We start from the raw sequence: 17,869 nt of genomic DNA on the forward strand, positions 1-17,869 counted from the left end.
AGCCAAATATTATCATACCTCATATAATAACGAAACAACCGATCTCTAACGTCCGTTATCGGATAAACGAGCTTTCTTTCGATTACCCAGAAAAAACGAACTGCAAATCGATCGTACCAAAAAAAAGGAACAAATTTTTTATTCGGCTGATGACGAGCCTTAACGATTCCAGTTCAAGGTTCCCAAGCACAGCTCAGCTCGCGAGTACATCGCGTATTCTTTCGGTTTGTGAATAATATCGATCTTTAGCAGCCCCGCCGGCGTGGCGGTCTAGCCGAGCGATAATTCTCATCAGCTATACCTCAGCAGTTGCTGACCTGCAGGACTAAAATACGGCATATTTAGTGTTGTATGGGTATATCCACGTCGGCCTAGAGTACGGTAACAGCAGCAGGAGCTAGCTAGAGCGTAGAAGTTTTCTGATAGCGTGTGGATTATCTGAAAATCTGACCGACACGCCAGAACCGTTAGACCGAACTACTCCCGGAGTAGAGTCTCGAAGCTTCTGTGCAACGATCGCGTAAGGGGTGGAAGTTTTGCGGAGGGGGGTGAATAAAATCGAGGAGAAAAAACGAGTACATATGTACGTATATATAACGTGGGTATATAGAAAAGAGAAAAAAGGAATCGGAATAGAATTAGGATTCAGGACGCGAGAGAATAAGGGCCCATTTGCGAATGGCGCCGCGCCTTTTAAGGTTACAGCGTGCGAGAGTTATTTTTGGCATATAATATAAGGTTGTACCTATATAAGCGATACACTTCGCGGCACGCGAAAAAAAAAAAAAAACAATCAAATTAAATAAAACAGAAGGAATGAAAAAAAAAAGGGAGAGAAGACGATTCGCGATTTATCGCCGAGGCATTGCTGAAATTATTTCACGACTCTCTCTCTCTCTCTCTCTATTTTCACCCCTCCCGTTTTCTCCGACGTCTAAGCCATTTATCGGCATTTTGCGAGGATTAAATAATACAGACATGGGCGTGTAACACATGTACACAGCCGTATATAAAACTGCGTTATATTATACACAAACATTAATGACCAGCCACCCGCGCAATGTCGTAAAAAACATAAAATAAAAATAAATTATAATGTATATGGTTTGAGACCCGTTTAAAATTCATATGCCCAATGCCCTAATCTTAAATTTATGCTAATATTCTTTCTAACATAATTAACCCTACCCGACTTCCTTATGATTATTAAAGCCGGCGGAAGCTTTATTTTTATTTTTCGTCAGCCTACACCCTTACGAACGCGATACACACGGACCTACGAGTGCTATGTGGAACTTGCAGTCGTATTTTAAAGTTATTACGTGCATTATAGGACAGATAAAAGTCTGCGCCGAGTGAAACCAAATTACGTTTATAAAACGCGTCGTGTGCCGTTATTATAGTTATGTTACGCGTGGGTCGTTATTGTAATCGGAGAATCAGTATTTACGAGTCAAATAATCCACTGCCGACTGTGTTTCCGGTAGGTGCAATTCCCTTAGGTCGCGCGGCGCTATTCGTAGAGCTACTCTATACATGTAAAATACTATTATAGGTATACGTGTATCGTGTATGTACCCTATAAATCTATGTACTTACTGCACATACTGTACATCAAGTGCTGTACATACTTCACCGTACGCGCGGAAAGCAAAAGCGTATCCTACAGCCTGGCAACAGGTGGGACGTGACTTGAGTTCAGAGAAGTTCGTACCCATCGCGAGTTGCCCTTCGAGGTGCGCGCCAGTCATTCCATAAATTTTTGCGAATTTGATTATTGAGATTACAGAACGAAAAGGAAAAGCGTACATACGTCGAGTCCTTGTTCCGCGCGAGTCAAAACCCCTGAAATCTCACCCCATTTCAGACCCAATATTTTTTTGCATCGCTTTGTACCGATGGTAGAACTCGCAAAAAATCCAACATCGATTGATTCAAATTAGAAAGAATAATGGAGCGAAAAAGGCATGAAAAGCTGCATTGAGCTGGAGAATTTTTATCGGTAGTTTTACTGGTTCAATAAAAGCTCGCTGGAGATCGAAAAAAATTTTTTCTAGCCGATGAGTCATCGGGTTATTTGCACCGAACCAACGAATCATCTGTTTTAAAATTAGTAAGTTTCGGAATTTTCAGTCAAGCTCAAAGTAGTGTTGATCGCTGTATAACTTTGGCATAAGAATTCTCTCAACTGGAGCTTTCGTGGGGACGTGATCGGACGGACGGACAAAAGTTGTGCCCAGGATCTTTACCTCTGTCGAATAAGAATCGCTCCAATGTGCACCGCGTGTACACGTGTACGATATAGCGTTGAGCGTTCACGGTGTTTAACAATTCCGAGTAAACGAATTACAGATGTCACGCAACGGAAGCATTTTAGGTGGGTCAGAAAACGAAGATGGAGGATTACTTGACTCCGATGTAAACGAACCAAAGCATTCTACGTGATTTGTGGCCATTGAGGAAGTAGATTGATCAGTTCCGAGACGGAAATAACTTTCATAAAAGAAATTCATAGCCGCTGCTAATTCTGTTGAAGAACGTACGGAATGGCTGCATGACTAAATATAAGCTCATACATCTATGCTCATACGTTCAACGAATAAAAATTATCAGACCCACTTCAACCGTCCGCATCCCAGAGGATTCTACACGACCAGCCGGATTCCATCACCCGCCAATAATTCGGTAAACGACCGATTCAACAGGCTGTACCACTCCCGATATAGGTATACCTGCAGTACACCGCTTGCACCCCGAACGGATTGGCGATCTTTCATCTCGACGTTACGTGATAAAAAAAAATGTACGATTCAGTGTTTTTGGAAAATGGTAAAAAAAAATCTGTGCCCTGTAAAAATTGGAGAAACGATTTTAGAAAAGAAAAAACGTGTACGGTTATAGAAATGAAGCTAGAGGAGTGAAAATTTTGGGATTGCAAGTAAAGTTGTTGAGGAGGTGTACGAAGATTCTTAGACGTACACTACGAAGCATAGCTACGATGACATGGGTCGACGCCCCCAAAAAGTACTGACGATCAGTGAAGGGGTTAAAACCCCGAGATCCGTCAGGAGCAGGGAGCAAGCAGCTCTATATATAGAGCGTGCCCCGGGCATCGATCGACGAACGAACCTGGGACCTGGACGCCTGATGTGTTCGCCATCTCAACCGACGAGCGAGAAAGCCCGGCGATGCAAGCATATCATAGGTTAAACTGGATGCGTCGCCCAGCGGCACGTAGATGTGTATCTAGTGAACCTGCGGTATAGTCAGAACTGTAGTTTGGATCAAGGAGTTTCTGATCCATTGTCATAATGTCGATCAAGATATTGCCACGGGCTCGCATTGCACGTATATACCTGTACCTAGAAACGAAAAATAGAATTGAGAAAAACACGTTTTGTTCAAACGATAAAACATTTTTTTTTACTCGTACAACTGCGAGACACACCAGTTGACATAAGAAACGAAAATAATGTCAATAGATTTTTTTTCAGTTCGTTTTTGTTTCCCCAATTTGTTTTTCATACTCCGACGGAGTAAATTGCGAAAGATAAAGGACGAAAAAACGGTCAGGATTTTTTCTTTCGTCCAATCGATGGATCTATGCAAGATATATTTGAACACAGGGGAATAAAAATGAAGTCCATTAATCAAATAAGACACTCGATGATATTCGATATATCATACACAATATTTGTTGGTAATCTAATAAGTCGATACATGTAAATTATTCATACCTAGGTACGTACGTAAATGGGTTGTGCGGAGAGTTGCTGACCTACAATTTGCGCGTACATGCATGGTTTAAAAAAAAAGTAAACGAAATGAAATAAAATAAAATAAAATAAAATAACGTGAGGCATTCACCTGGATTTTTGTTATTATTGCATCATTAAAATGGATCGTTGGTTCTGTGTGATTATAATTACAACGTATAAAATAGGCAAGTAGTATATATATATATATATGCAAAGGAACGTCATTTACACGCTTTTGTTTAAAGAGAAAAAAAACTGAAATAAAAAAATGTGAAAAAAAAAAAAAATTAAAAAATAGCCAAGAGAAAGTCTTTGATGTCGTAAGTACGTGAGAACAAACCTGCGTTCGCATACCTCAGTCTTTTGCGAAGAACTTCGAAGTCTCGCACCATAATTCATCTTCGTCGGATAATATCCACAATTTCTTTCGTATGATTTTCGGTCTTTGGGACACACGGTTATCCGACGTGGACGTATGTTTTCTATATCCGATTATACCGTACTACATCAAATTACCATCAAATAAATAATTCACTAACTTGTCAGGTACGTGACACGCTCGAGTATATATATAGATGAAGTCCACGTAAGGATATAAAGCTCGACTTCGTGTCGTCCATGCGAATGTGCGTTACATTCAACACTAGTGTATCACGATACGTAAGATATGTAGTTCGAATGGCTTTTGATTGATTAAAAAATGTGGAATTAGAAGCGTCCTGATTGGTCGCGATACGTAGAGACATACCGTACCGCGAGCTATTTCTACTTTTTCTTCCTCTCGATCTTTCGAACTCACGGCTTAAGTCCTCTCCAATTTCATAACAAACGAGATACAAATCCCAAAATGTCCGGCTTAACGTTTAGCCGCCCGTCATCTGAAACGTGGGCAGAATATATTTGCCTTATTGTTAGATTTTCTCGCGTTTCGGAGATCCGCCAGTTTATGGGTATTTCACGACTACGAACGCGCGAACGCAGACACCTGCGGAATGGAGCTACGGAACAGCCACATCGTTATAACCGCGACGTGATCGCACGTAAACAAATGCTCCTGTACTCCTCACCGTAATCTCCTTTTGCCCGCATCGATTAAGAATCAAATTCCAGGTCACGACGTAAAATCATTTCGCTAAAGAAAATACTTTCAGGGCTGTCGTACGTGCGAACTTGGCGTTTCGATTGTTGGAATATCTAGAATGAACTGCAGTTCTGATTAGCGTCTGGGAAAGAGTTACAGAATTTCGGAAATAATGGTCGCGGGCCCTGTTCAGGATTAGACGACGTTGTATTCTTGTTTAATTTTTAATCCATCGAATTCCGAAGCCGTTCGGTTTTCGTAAGTTGTGAATTCTTTCTCACCTGATCAATCAGACGCAGCGAACAGGTTGCCCGAGGACACCCGATACGTCAGTGTGATAAGTGAAAATAAATTATCATCACACAAAGCAACGAAATCAAAGAATTCGTGAAACGTTCACAGCTAATTCAAGCTCGTTCATTTAAACAATTTCAGGTGCCACATATTCAATTTATTTCTACGGTTTGTATGTTTAAACACAATGGATAATCATAGACTGTACTCGTTTCAAAATTTATTTCCCATGTGCATCCGATTCGAGGGATATTGCCCGAAAATTTGAACGTCTATTGTGAAATTGTAAAAAGTCATACATAAATTGAAAGTCAGAGTAGGTAAATGTAAGAAATGTTTGGTACGTATACTTTCAAAATGTATACGTTCGTAGGATGTTATGATATAGCAGGTACCCGGTTTTATTACCATTCTTCGTGATATTGCCTTGCTTTATTAATGAATACCTGCAGCTCATACCCTCCGTCCCGGGTAACGAATATATTGCAAAATCAAACAGCAGCGCAGCGGCACGAAAGCTACCGTGCAGCACTGGAAAGCAAGCAGCGGAGATATTGTCTAGGTGCTGAAAAGAGACGGAAAAAATGTATCTACAAATAAAGTAACGTCAATGAACGAGTAATCCTATTACATCGTAACAAATCGGATTAAAAACCAGCGAAGGATTAATTTACAAGATACTTCAGATTCCGCTATAAAGCCTATGGAAAACGTCAAAGGTGTACGTTACTCCATTAAGTTGAATTTTTTTTTTTTTTTTTGTTAGTATTTCTTGAACCGTTAGAAGGAATTTCAAATTATTATATTACCAAGTCGGAATATTTCGAAAATGTTTTTCTAGCTAAATTTTTTTCTTTGGCCGGGAGACGTCTACTCGGCACATGATTTTATCGAAAATCCAAAATGTGTAGATCCGGTACTCCCGTGTGATTTTAGCCCGCAAAATAATCGCGACAACACTCAACGAACATGAGAAATGAATGTAATAAAATAAAGGCGAGGGGTAGCTGATTATATCGTTTTTAAATGGCTTTGGAAAGAGTGATGAAAAAAATTATTTTTTTGCATCAGACGTACTAACTGGCTGCTATTTCCTGGGGTGTTTGCCCGCGGGATTCCTCCGGAGGGCGAAACCTTACAAAACGTAACCTGCGGAGGAAACATGGTTACGTAACAATAATAGAAAGCCCCTCGGAGTCGAGCGAATTGACCCACGAGTTGCGACCTATGGCGAACTCGGCGACAAGGAGACAAGGGAAATCTTGAAACTCATTGTCAGTTACCACACGTTTGATCCGCGCGTAAAGTATACACGGTACATATTGGCCAACTCCTCGCTAATTATCGTGACCGCGATACACGGTGAATATTCGAACGTGTTTTCTTTTAAAGAAATTAATTATCTCCCCAACCGTATTGTATCTCAAAGATGAACTCGTGCCGATACCTTTTGCCGACTACCACGATATTATCAAGATCCCGACCTTACGGTTAATCATCAAACTCTCTTATTAAACTGACTCAATAAACATACCGATTCTGAATTGCCCCAGAAGTATCTCATTACGACGATGTATTTACGTACCTATTGTCAAACTGCAAGAATTCGAGAATCGTATATACAATTTTACCGGTGTAGAGAGGTACGTATACGAAGGATGGTAGGAAGGGCGAATAGACGGCAGACGAAGACTCGGGTAGGTCTATAGGGTGGTTTCAATCGAGGCGTGCCAGACTTCTGCGGACATCAAAGAGTTGATTACAATGTTACGGAGCAGCCGTACATGTGACGATGTGGTATTACCAGTACATTGTTATTCCGGTACCAACACCAGGTTACCATATCGCATACACGTGTCACCACATCACATTGACCCCCGGTGGTCAGGCTAAACTATGGCTGATCCAATCAAAACCTAGACGAACGCCATCCGATATCGCATTTTATACAATTCTCGCATGGCGTGGCAATCTAAAGCATTGCCAGCTTACCGCTGTCCCTCCCTTAGAATACTCGTGTTTGAATTTATCGGATATGCGCGAAACCGCATAGTTGACGCCGCTGTTGGGATACGGTCAAATTTTATCAGTTGAGACAATTTCTTGCTGAATTGTTCCGAAATGGCGATGGATATTTTTGACGACCAAAGGACATAGGATTGTTGGATGTAATTTTTGATTGAGTTTTTCTATTGCGATTCGTACGGGATCGAAATAATTTTTTGTAACCGACGACTTAAATCATCGGTTCGATGAACGATTAAAATATGAAATTTTAAAGCGTCACAATTCCTGAATACAATTTTCCACTTTCTCGCGGCAGCAAATACGTAGCACCTGCAGCCACCGTATTAATAAGGAAGCAGATTTGTACAACGAGAACTATAATACGAACTCAGCGAACGCCCAGCTGTCACTACTGGTTCATATTTTCTATGTAATATACTGCTAATATACGAAATTCATATAAGTAGGTAGAGTTGTATGGGAAATACGTGTATATATAATATACTCATACACCTACATTTACGAAGATCCTCTCGATCCCGAATGGCCGGGCGGCACTATACAAGCCTCAATATGACGGGTACAATTAACGAGCTTAGATGGGAATCTCAACGTGGCGGTCAGGTTAACGAAGCTCACGATGAGACGAGAATCTGAAAGCCTTCGATATTATAGCTTCACCCGTGTCGCACCTATTATATAGTAACGGCATAGGTAACGGTGAATCAATATTGATTCATACTCATATTTGACGCGCAAATATACGAGGTGTGGACCGATTTGCGGCGGTTCACCTCAACTCGCCAGTTCCCCGGATGACCTCTCCATATCCGACAAGATGGATTGGTTTTTTTTTTTTTTTCCAGTTACAATAACGTGTGAAAAACGCATGTAACCGTGCGATTTTCATCCATTTACTCAGCATTCCGAATCAAGAAACGGAATTCTGAAATTTTAAGCTTTGCGTTTCGTTTTTTCGAAAATAAAGTCCATAAAATCACGATCAGTCTCATTGTCAGCCGCTCACGGAAAACTTTGTTTCGGAAGCATATTTATTGAAAGTTCAGGTATGCCCTCGGAAACAAGGGTAGCGTTGAGGCGGTTTTACGAATATTCAAATCAAGTCGCGTACAGACTTGAGCATGTTTGCGCGCACGAATGCTCGTATGTGAACGTGCTTTTTGTGCATGCGGATACGTTTCGGCATGCACGAACACGACTCGTCGCTGGCCGGTCCGTCGCAGGGTTTTCGTGCGAAACAGTGCACGGTCTGGACGACATGTCGTTATCACATGGCGCGGAAGGGACACTGCGAACAAACGCACAAACGCAAACGATCGTTGAGCAAAAGTGTTCACACGCAAAAAACGTACGTAGGTACGTGCGAACCGTTTGTGCGCGCAAATGTACTCAAGTGCGTACGCGGCTCGAGAGTTTGCGACGCAGCTTTTTTGATTTTCCGTAGCTTTGTCGTCCGCTTATTGGAAAAGTGTAGTTTTAGAATCTGGAATAGTTTGGAGAGAGCGTGCAGTGTCAAATACCAACGAAGGGGTTTGCTTCGACTTCTTTTCGAATCGCGGTTCGTCGAAAATTGAAAAATTAACGCTGAAATCGAAGCCCAGGATTCAGTTACACCATAATGCTTCCAATAATGGACTTTCAAAAAATTTTACTTGCTCTTCACGGACTGAGGTTGGTGAAAAAAATAAATTCCCGGTCAGATCCTAGCAAGTTTCGTCTCCTTTTTCGGGTAAATAGGTACCAAGACTCCGAAAAAGCTCGAGCTTTAGCAGTTTCATAAACCAGCTAATACGTCACATTATCATCATACGTAGACGCGTGAGTTCACACGCCATACGTCGGTGTGAGGACCTCTGCCGTGCGCGTGTAAGACGCGTAGAGATGCGCCCAACTGGCTGACACGCTGTAATTGCGTGTATCGACCAGTGTGACGCACCCCTGTCAGTTACCCACCTCCCTGTGCGGCATGTGCCAATAAAGCAACAGGGTGAATTTGAATAGGTACAAGCGGAAAATTGAAAGGTGTGTACGCGTGTGTGTACGTGAAGCTTATGTAGTTTACACGCCTGTCGAATTCCTCTCGCGATGCATTCGAGCTTCCAGCAAACACAGCGTCACAGATCACGTTCGCTTCTCTACGCCGCATCATTTTTATAGCTTTGGGGTGTTGTCATCGTCGTCGTCGTTGTTGTTGTTGTTGTTGTTGTTGTTGTTCTTGTTGTTCTTGTCGTTGTAATTATCTGACGAAGGGTGAATCGAAGTTCGTTTCATTCAAAGTTGAAAAAAAGCATTTTTCATAACATGAAAATTCTGGTGAGATTGGAATTTCGGTATTTCAACGACACGATTGCGATCCTTTCAAAATGTAATTGACGTTACGAGTAAAATATGAATAAAAAGAAAAGAAAATCAATGTTTCACATTTTCCCAGAAATGGGGTGTACCGTATTGTACCTGATTGTGCTCTAGCAATTTGCTGCGATGTGTCACCAAAAAATGCTCAATTACCTCAAAAAACATGCGCCGAAATAGCTACATTAGAACCTCGGCCAATTTCGAATCACGAATAGGTGACCAAGCAAGAAGTTCGTCGCATTTCCCTCGAAGTTTCAAATATTTTCCGATTGCCTCTTTACTGAGGATAAAATCTACGCGAAAGTTCTACGATCAGGCGAAAAATGTCCACTAAAGATTTTAGTTACCGAATTCTATTTTGCGACCGGAATTATAAGTTTCTTTTTTTCATTCGTGGCCTTAGTGTGTGCCAGAAGTTTAGGGTAGCAGGCGAAATTTTCCGTGAAAAGATTTATAGTGAAAATTCGCTCATATAGCCCAAGAAAACGGAATAGCAGAGAGAGAGAAGAAAATCCTTTTGCCAAATACACTCCATACGAGGGAAACAGGCGTAGATAGAATAACCGAAAATCCGCTAGAATTACATCACAAGTCGGCACCCTTCAATCTCTTGGCCCGCTGATGAGGGAAAAAAATTCAGGGAATCTCGGTGTAGCTGTCGCATGAAATGATATCATAAAAGTTTATCGATCGATCGTCTCGCCCATCTGAAAAATGCGACCCTGTCCGCGACGCGATCTACATCAGAATGTACTCTTTTGGTAAATCTATCTCGAAAGACCTTCCAAAGCTTGCATAAATCACGAAGTAGGTATGTACCTACCTGCAGTTAATGTTTGCCGTTGTTGAAAATTCGAAAAATCACCCGATAACTTGAACCTCCGAATCGCGATCATACGCCTGAAATACACCCTTATAAAATTAGGACAACTGCATAGGTAATTTTTTTATCAGTGAACCAGACAATCTTCGTTAGTAAAATTTCCATGGATTTCCGATAGTTTCGGAAATATTATACATATAGTTTCTAACAATTTGAAGAAAAAAAAACTCACCCTGTATGCGCGGTATATAGATAGTACATACTCGCCATCTATGTACAAGAGGATAAAGTGTATCATTGGTTCTACGATGAAACCGTCCTGCCGGGTCTCTCCGGGTGTCGGTCGTGGTCTTGAGACTCGCATCGGTTCCGGAATCGTTAACACTTTATTCGCGAGGTTTTACGTTGTACCTGTATGGGGCGTTTCGTATCAACGAGGCAATATAGGTTCTCATTTTTCTGAAGCTCTGATAATTACTCGAAGATTTTAAACAAAAGAAAAAAAAAACAAATTTCTGCTCCTCCTGTTTTTAGGGCGCAACTGTAAAAAATGAATTTTTGGGTAAAAATATGGAGAAAGTCGAAACCAATTCCGACTTGACATGGAGTGCCCTATCGAAGCTATACATATTGCGTTATACCTTGATATTCCGCGAGGAACTAGGAGAGGATAATCAAAGGTTCTGTGAAAAAGTTGTTTTTTTTTTTCCCTCTTCTATCCGAAGTTTGTAAACACGCCAATAAGTTGGAGAAAAGTTTAATTAAATATAGTTCGATCGAGTTCACCTGCACTATAGCACGGGCATCGTCAGACAGGAAAGACAAGTACCGGAAATAACGTTAATCGACCAAATACCCGTGCAATGAAACTATGCATTCACGATGAACTGTACGGATAATAATTTGAATATATTATGCATAACGGAATTTTTCCTTAAAATGAGAAATTTTCGTTACACGACGTGCCTCGTGCAGAACGCATAGTATTTCAATGTGAAGAAAAAATTCTGAAAAGTTGTGCGGAACGTTCGCGGAGCAGGAGTATAGCAAAAACTCGTGATTGCAGAAAATGATAATACGCTCGCCTCTAATTCACCTATGAACTGTACGTCTTCGACGAAGTCTGATTGATAATCAAACCGAAGCTCCACAGGTTGCAGAGAGTCTTCTGAGGCGGTTCGCTTTCTTTCCGCGGCCATATTGCGCTTGGCTTCACCCATAATGTTGGTCGTGCTATAAGTCGCAAGCATACAAGGACGTTAGAAATTTTTTTTCAATTTCTAGGTACTGCTGTAACGATATACCTGGGTAAGAAATTTACCGAATTATGCAGGTGGGTCCATAAAATAATCTAAAAGTGAACATTGTCGGGTTTTTTAACGGTCACATCAGAATTGAACCGGCAGTATGGGGTTTCGGTTTAATTTTCTGCGACTTATTTGGCCCATGGGAGTTATCAAAATTCTAATATAACCCAATTAAGGATCACCCTACCGGGTGTATATTATACCTTCCTTTGACGAGATGCTATTGACATGAAGATAATTCACTTCATTTTAGATCTAGGTTGAAAAGCTCAAGACCACGCCTTTGTATAACAATCCTCTTCGTTCTGTACCAATTTATTTATCGCTTGACGCACGACGGAACGAGTCAAACACGGCCAAAAGCCATTTTCCACCCTCCCAAACTTCAATACGGATTATTCCCATGCAGCCCATATACGTATACGACAGACATAATACATATGTATACATACATTCTCAAATATGACGTACCGTATAAATTTCCGATAATACATAAGAATTCCCGATTTTTTTTCTGCCCTCGATTCGATCGCCAATCTTGTCATATAGATCACGAATCTTTCCAATTTCGTTTCAATTCCTATCCATGTCATTATCACAACGAAAAAGAAATGCCAAAACCGGGGAAAAAATTCCACACTCAATTGCGCGAGACTCTCGAGAAAAAAATTTTTCGTTGTTTATGTAGTACCATGTAGTACATTACTTGAAAATACTTAAAATATATTTTCAGCTCGCATTAGAATTCGGAGAGAATCAAACAACGAACACTCGTGCAATTAAAAATAATTATTCTTTTTTTTTTTTTTTTTTGTTGTGCTTATTCCAATTCTCCTGGATCTTATCCGAGCTTTTTTTCCAATTACACGAATTCAATTATTATTTCAGCTACGGCATAAAATCACGAATTTTATTTCCATCTTAATACTCCACCCACTCCGTTTTCACCATTCTGAATGGACGCGTCGTAGTGATCCAAAAAAATTCTGATTCCGATCGATAATTTTATCAATTTTCTGAATTAGTCCTAATTTCTTATTTTTTTCTTTCTGTTCTTTGAACAAAATTTTTGACCTCAGAATATTAACTTCACGCAAGGTTCGCGTTTGTTTGTCCTTTTGCAAGGGTATCTAAAAACATACTCGAGGGGTTGAAAATTGTAATGAAAAAGGTACTTGTTCCATACGAGATATTTGTGTCAACTGTATTTCATACACTGCTGCAGAATAAACTTCGAGAATATTTGTCTTCCAAATGTTGTAAATTTTTCAGGAACCTCTGACGTATGTAAATATGAATATCTTTGCTCAAATTTTTTTTTAACATTTCCATGAATATCGACGTTGCGGGAATGTAGAAGAATAAATCCGTCTTATTCGGAGCAAAAGGAGAAAATTTCCGATGAATTCAATTGTTCTTAAAACCCTCGTGAGCAACCCCCCAGAAATTTGTTCGATCGTGTCAAAAGTTTTGAAGGGTTTTCCCGAATAATGAAAATCGAAATGGTTTGAGGCGGAACCGGAAATTATAGATCAAAAGTCAAAAAGTTGCAGTTACCTTCAGCCACCCTAGTATCGGTGTTAGATTTTTTTCAAAGCTTTTTTCTTTCTGTTTCACTTTCAGTGTTGATTTCACCCGGAGGTGCTAGCAACCATGGCTCTCGCTTATCTCTCCGGCTCAGAAGTCAGGCAAAGCTGAGCGAAGCCGCGGGCAACGTTGGCGTTGCCGTACCTGCTGCAGCCCCGAAAATCCAGTTCTTCGGTAATTTACAGGACTTTACCAAGGAAATTGAATTCACTTCGGTTCCGTTCAATCGCTATAGAACGCACTAAGCACAAAGAAGTAATCTGTCAACCCTTATGTACAATTCTTACATAATATCATACCCCCTAATACGTACGTGCCAAAAAAGTGTGAACAATTCTGGTTACATATTTAACATTAAGGTACATATATATATACTTGCAAAATAAATATATTCACGCCATCAAACGTCAATTATTCAACGCATTCCTTTCAGAAATTTTGACGATCTTGACTTTCGCTCTGGCAGCCTCGATGTCTTCCACGAATTTTCTCCCTTGCTGATAGACCTTTCACTTGTACTCGAAACCTTTTTCGCCTTCAGTTATATAACATTTCTCATCGTCATATTCTTTTCTTATATCATCAATATCATTCGCCAAGTGTAAGGTAATTTTCCTCGAAAATATTACGATTTCAGGTTCGCGATATTATTTAGTTTCGTAATTGAAGGCAGGTGCAGCTTATCACCGATGCCGTTTTTGAATAAAGCTCTAAAATTCGTGTCATACACCACACCCCGCATGCAATGTGAGCTCTCTCATTTACCTACGTTACCTGTTTTCATCCTCGCTCATACATGCACCTCTTTCTTGCGGCATTCTTCTTTTTCACACCTTTATTCTTTTTGCTCTCTTCCTTTTTTCTCCGCTCCTCTTCGTAATTTATACACCCATGTAATACATACACGGTATATGCCCATATACTTTTCTGCACTCTCAAACAGCCTTTCGTGCGACGGATGTGACAAAGGAACGTCGAGAACATTGTCAAGTCGAGTGGATTGCTTTTGACTAATACTCGTTACGGTAATTTAGACTGACGGAATCACATTCCCTTACCGTCGATCCTTCGCAGCCCTTGGAATAAGAAGCGCGTATTTCCAAAGTATGGAGAAGAGTGTGTCTCAAACTAACGATGAGATTGCCAAGTGCATGTTTTACTTAAAAGTTTCACCGAAGAATAGGGTAACAGGTAAAGATTTTTTGATGCTTTATCCCCCTTTTTAATAGCAATATTTTGTCCAACTCGGTAAACTGAATGCGGTGGATCGAGTGGTCGCTTCATAAAAACAAAAAATAGATTTCGATTGGTTTCATGTTCTCCAAGATGAATTCATACCCAGCAATCGATATCCTTGCAAAACTACAGAGGGAAACGAATCCAATTTGCGCAACAGGTATTCCGGAATTCGTTAAATCTTTGGTATAACAAGAACGAAGTTTAATAACGGACCATCGGATTTCTCTTGAAAATATTTTTAGTTTAAAATGAAAAATCTTTGCCTATGACATTTTAATGGAATTTGATGATTTTTAAGGAATGATATCTTAACACACAAGTATAGGAAAAACAAATTGATTCTTTATGTCTTATGCTCAATTACGAACTGGATCGAAACGTCGAGGACATAAGAATACGATACTCTACACACTCAGGGGAATGAAATGGAATTCGATTTAGTTTGAAAATCGGAACGAAATATTATCCTTGAATTGTGCGTATAGGTTTGAAAATGTAAATCAACTCACCTTCCACCGTCTCTGCAATCTTCAGTTCCACTATAGTATTAAAAAAACCGGGTATCCGTCAGCTGGACATTCTACGCGTTTTCTATAATTTCTATTCCGATTATTTTATCATTGATCACCTTCACTTTTTGCTTTCCCACACTAACACTTGTATTATTTATACATTCGAATAATTTCATTATTACGTTTCATCACTAAAAAAAAAAAAAAAATCTTTACATTTTTCACTAAAAATTCACTCTCATGCACGGTTAACTATAAAGCTACGCAGTCTACGCGTAGCGCTTGCAAGCGCCGCACGGTCGCTACACTAACTGGCGCTTTCAATTGAATTTCGAACTCCGCAATCTCGCAACCAATGAAATTGTTCCCGGCGCCTGCGCAATCGCAACCTCTGACCAATCAGCTATCGCCAAATACCTAGAATCAGGCAATTCCATAATTTTCAATTACGTTTTTAATCCTTATAATCTCACACTCTGATATAAAAAGTTAAGTGTTCGCTAGATCTACACGTATTCAGGTACCACACATCGATTATGTTTTCGGTCCAATCCGTCTAGTACTTTGAATGGATCAATGGATTTTGATCGATTTTTTTCAAGTCGTTCCGATCCGATTCGAACGTGCTAGGTCAAATTTCGAAATCAATCCATCACACGGAGTTACTTAGCGGCAAAAAACAGCCACACCCTTCACCCTTCAAGAAAATGTGGTGCAAAAGATTTGTAAATTGCCAAATAACGATTTCGATATGTCGACCTTGGTCTCTAGAATTTTTTCAGGTGCAATAAAACTCAAAAGAAAACCGAGAACCTAACATACCTTTTGCTCTTCCAACGAAGGGTGATTGATTTTAATGAGTACACCTACCTGGAAATAATTCGAGCGTTTGGTTTGTGCCTGGATATATTGAACTATCTATGGTTTGTGACATTTCTACTTTTATCATATTAGAACTTTTCAATTAGAAGTAACATTTTTCGAGCTTGCAAAAAACTATTCTATACCGATTAAAATTCTGATAACGTGTATAATACTAAAGTAAACGGTTGCGCTAGTTTATTATATTTTTCACAATAGACAATTTATTCGTTTTTCAATTTTCGTATATTACTCATTCACGTTAACGCAACAGAAGTTTTACGGAAAACATTTAAAAAAAAAATATTTGAAATACCAGTAATCCACATTTTAGAGAGGCAAAACATTGTGCTATTGTACTTGACATGTATATCTACTGCATGCTTCCTTTTTTTCAATTCTGTTAAAATTACTTCAACATTCCAAAATCAACATTTTTTTTGAGCCATTATGTAATATTGAACTTCCTACGTCCGTGGAACCTTTGGCAGAACGTTGGTAGTATCAGGAAAAAAGTTTTTACTTTCCAATACGGCCTATAACGAATTAATCTATGCTTCGAGTAAAGAATTTTTCGGATTTGTTTTAGGAAAGTGAACAAGAAATTATGTAATTGAAAGAAAATAACATAGTCAAGTTATAAATTAATGATGTCAGAGGAATTCATTTGTTAAGTTGACGAGTAATACCTCGCATATGTTTTACAACAATTATCGGTACAGACGTTAAGATGAACCTCGGGATTAACAATTGATAGCATCGTTAAAGCTTAATGTGAATTTGAGGCTGATCGAGAACGCTCTAAGCTCTCGGAAAAAGTTTGTAATCAAACGAAGCTCATAATTGAGGACACGTCAACGCGAGTTTCCTGTACTGTGAAATCCGTTGAGTCTGGCAGTGCTCAATTCTGCAGGGGATGATATGATGTCAACCAGAAGAGTGCGCAAAAGCATTTCCACATGTTTATGATATTAAACTCATTTCTTTTTGATTGTTCTCCCCGCAGTTTAACTTGTAATGAAATAATAATATCCATTGTTTCTGTAAATTCAGCTATGTTTCACGACGTACGGGCATGAATGAATTTTACAAATTCTATTTCATGTAAATACCATGCGGATACAAAATGCCCACTCAAACTACGAGCTGAACTCCGTAATACGCAGTGAGGGGAGACCGGTTTGTTCTCCCTGTACGGGATAATCTGATTCGCTGAGAATTTTTAGCTGAGTGCTTTTAGACTATAGATTCGGAAAGGGAAGATCCACCGATGACCATGAATATGAGCGACAAAGAGCAATGATAATAATTCAAGTACATATTCAAAGTAGATATACCTACCGTATAAGTCATTTCATTTATATCCCGAAAAGTTATTTCAATTACAACAGTGAGCGGTATAAGATCTGAACAAAATCAAGGGCAGTTCGCCCACATTTATAAACTATATTTTCGTGTACCTCGAAGGGATAGTATTGAAATTGGATTTAATTGATAGAAATTTTGATGATGTCTATTGCGCTGTTATAGATGCGGATCTATCAATTCCCTTGGAAGACTTGGTGGTGGTATTAAAAAAATTACTTTTCACCTCCAATGATATAGAGCTGACTGGGTCGGATTTTTTTATTTACCATGATCACCAGTCAAACGAATCAATCATTTGAATTTTCAACAGTTGAATTGTGAAGAGCCCCGACGACTCGAATACGTGACCCGCATTATTTTGGGGTGTTTCGGGAGAGATGAGCGCTACGAACATTTCGAGAGAATTCATCGAGCTTACATAATCGTAATCACGTTATTTCAAATATACGGGGTGATTCTGCCCAGCCCTCGAAAATGGGAGGAGTCCATGAGATCCCTAACTTTGCAGGTGCCAAACTTACATTTTTATCTTATACAACGCTCTTTCCATTGGCCAGTCGAGCTCTCCCGCTTACCCCATTTCTCCTGAGCTTATTGACTCACCCTGTAATATGGAAACGACGTATGTAATTTTATATTTGTTATTTCTTGCGAAA

At 39.7% G+C, this 17,869-nt stretch overlaps 1 protein-coding gene across 30 annotated transcripts in view; it reads right to left on the bottom strand.

Annotated features, from left to right (window-relative positions):
- LOC105684834 (voltage-dependent calcium channel type A subunit alpha-1) overlaps window positions 1-15,283 on the bottom strand; it is a 116,839-nt gene extending 101,556 nt beyond the window's left edge. For all 30 annotated transcript variants that reach the window (XM_048650570.1, XM_048650574.1, XM_048650556.1 and 27 more), the window contains exon 1: window positions 14,982-15,283. The gene's annotated coding sequence lies outside the window, so the exon portion shown is untranslated. The remainder of the gene's footprint in view (window positions 1-14,981) is intronic.
- Between the last annotated feature and the right edge of the window lie 2,586 nt (window positions 15,284-17,869).

Source organism: Athalia rosae, chromosome 2 (genome assembly GCF_917208135.1).
Source record: "Athalia rosae chromosome 2, iyAthRosa1.1, whole genome shotgun sequence".
Classification (NCBI taxonomy): Eukaryota; Metazoa; Arthropoda; class Insecta; order Hymenoptera; family Athaliidae; genus Athalia; species Athalia rosae.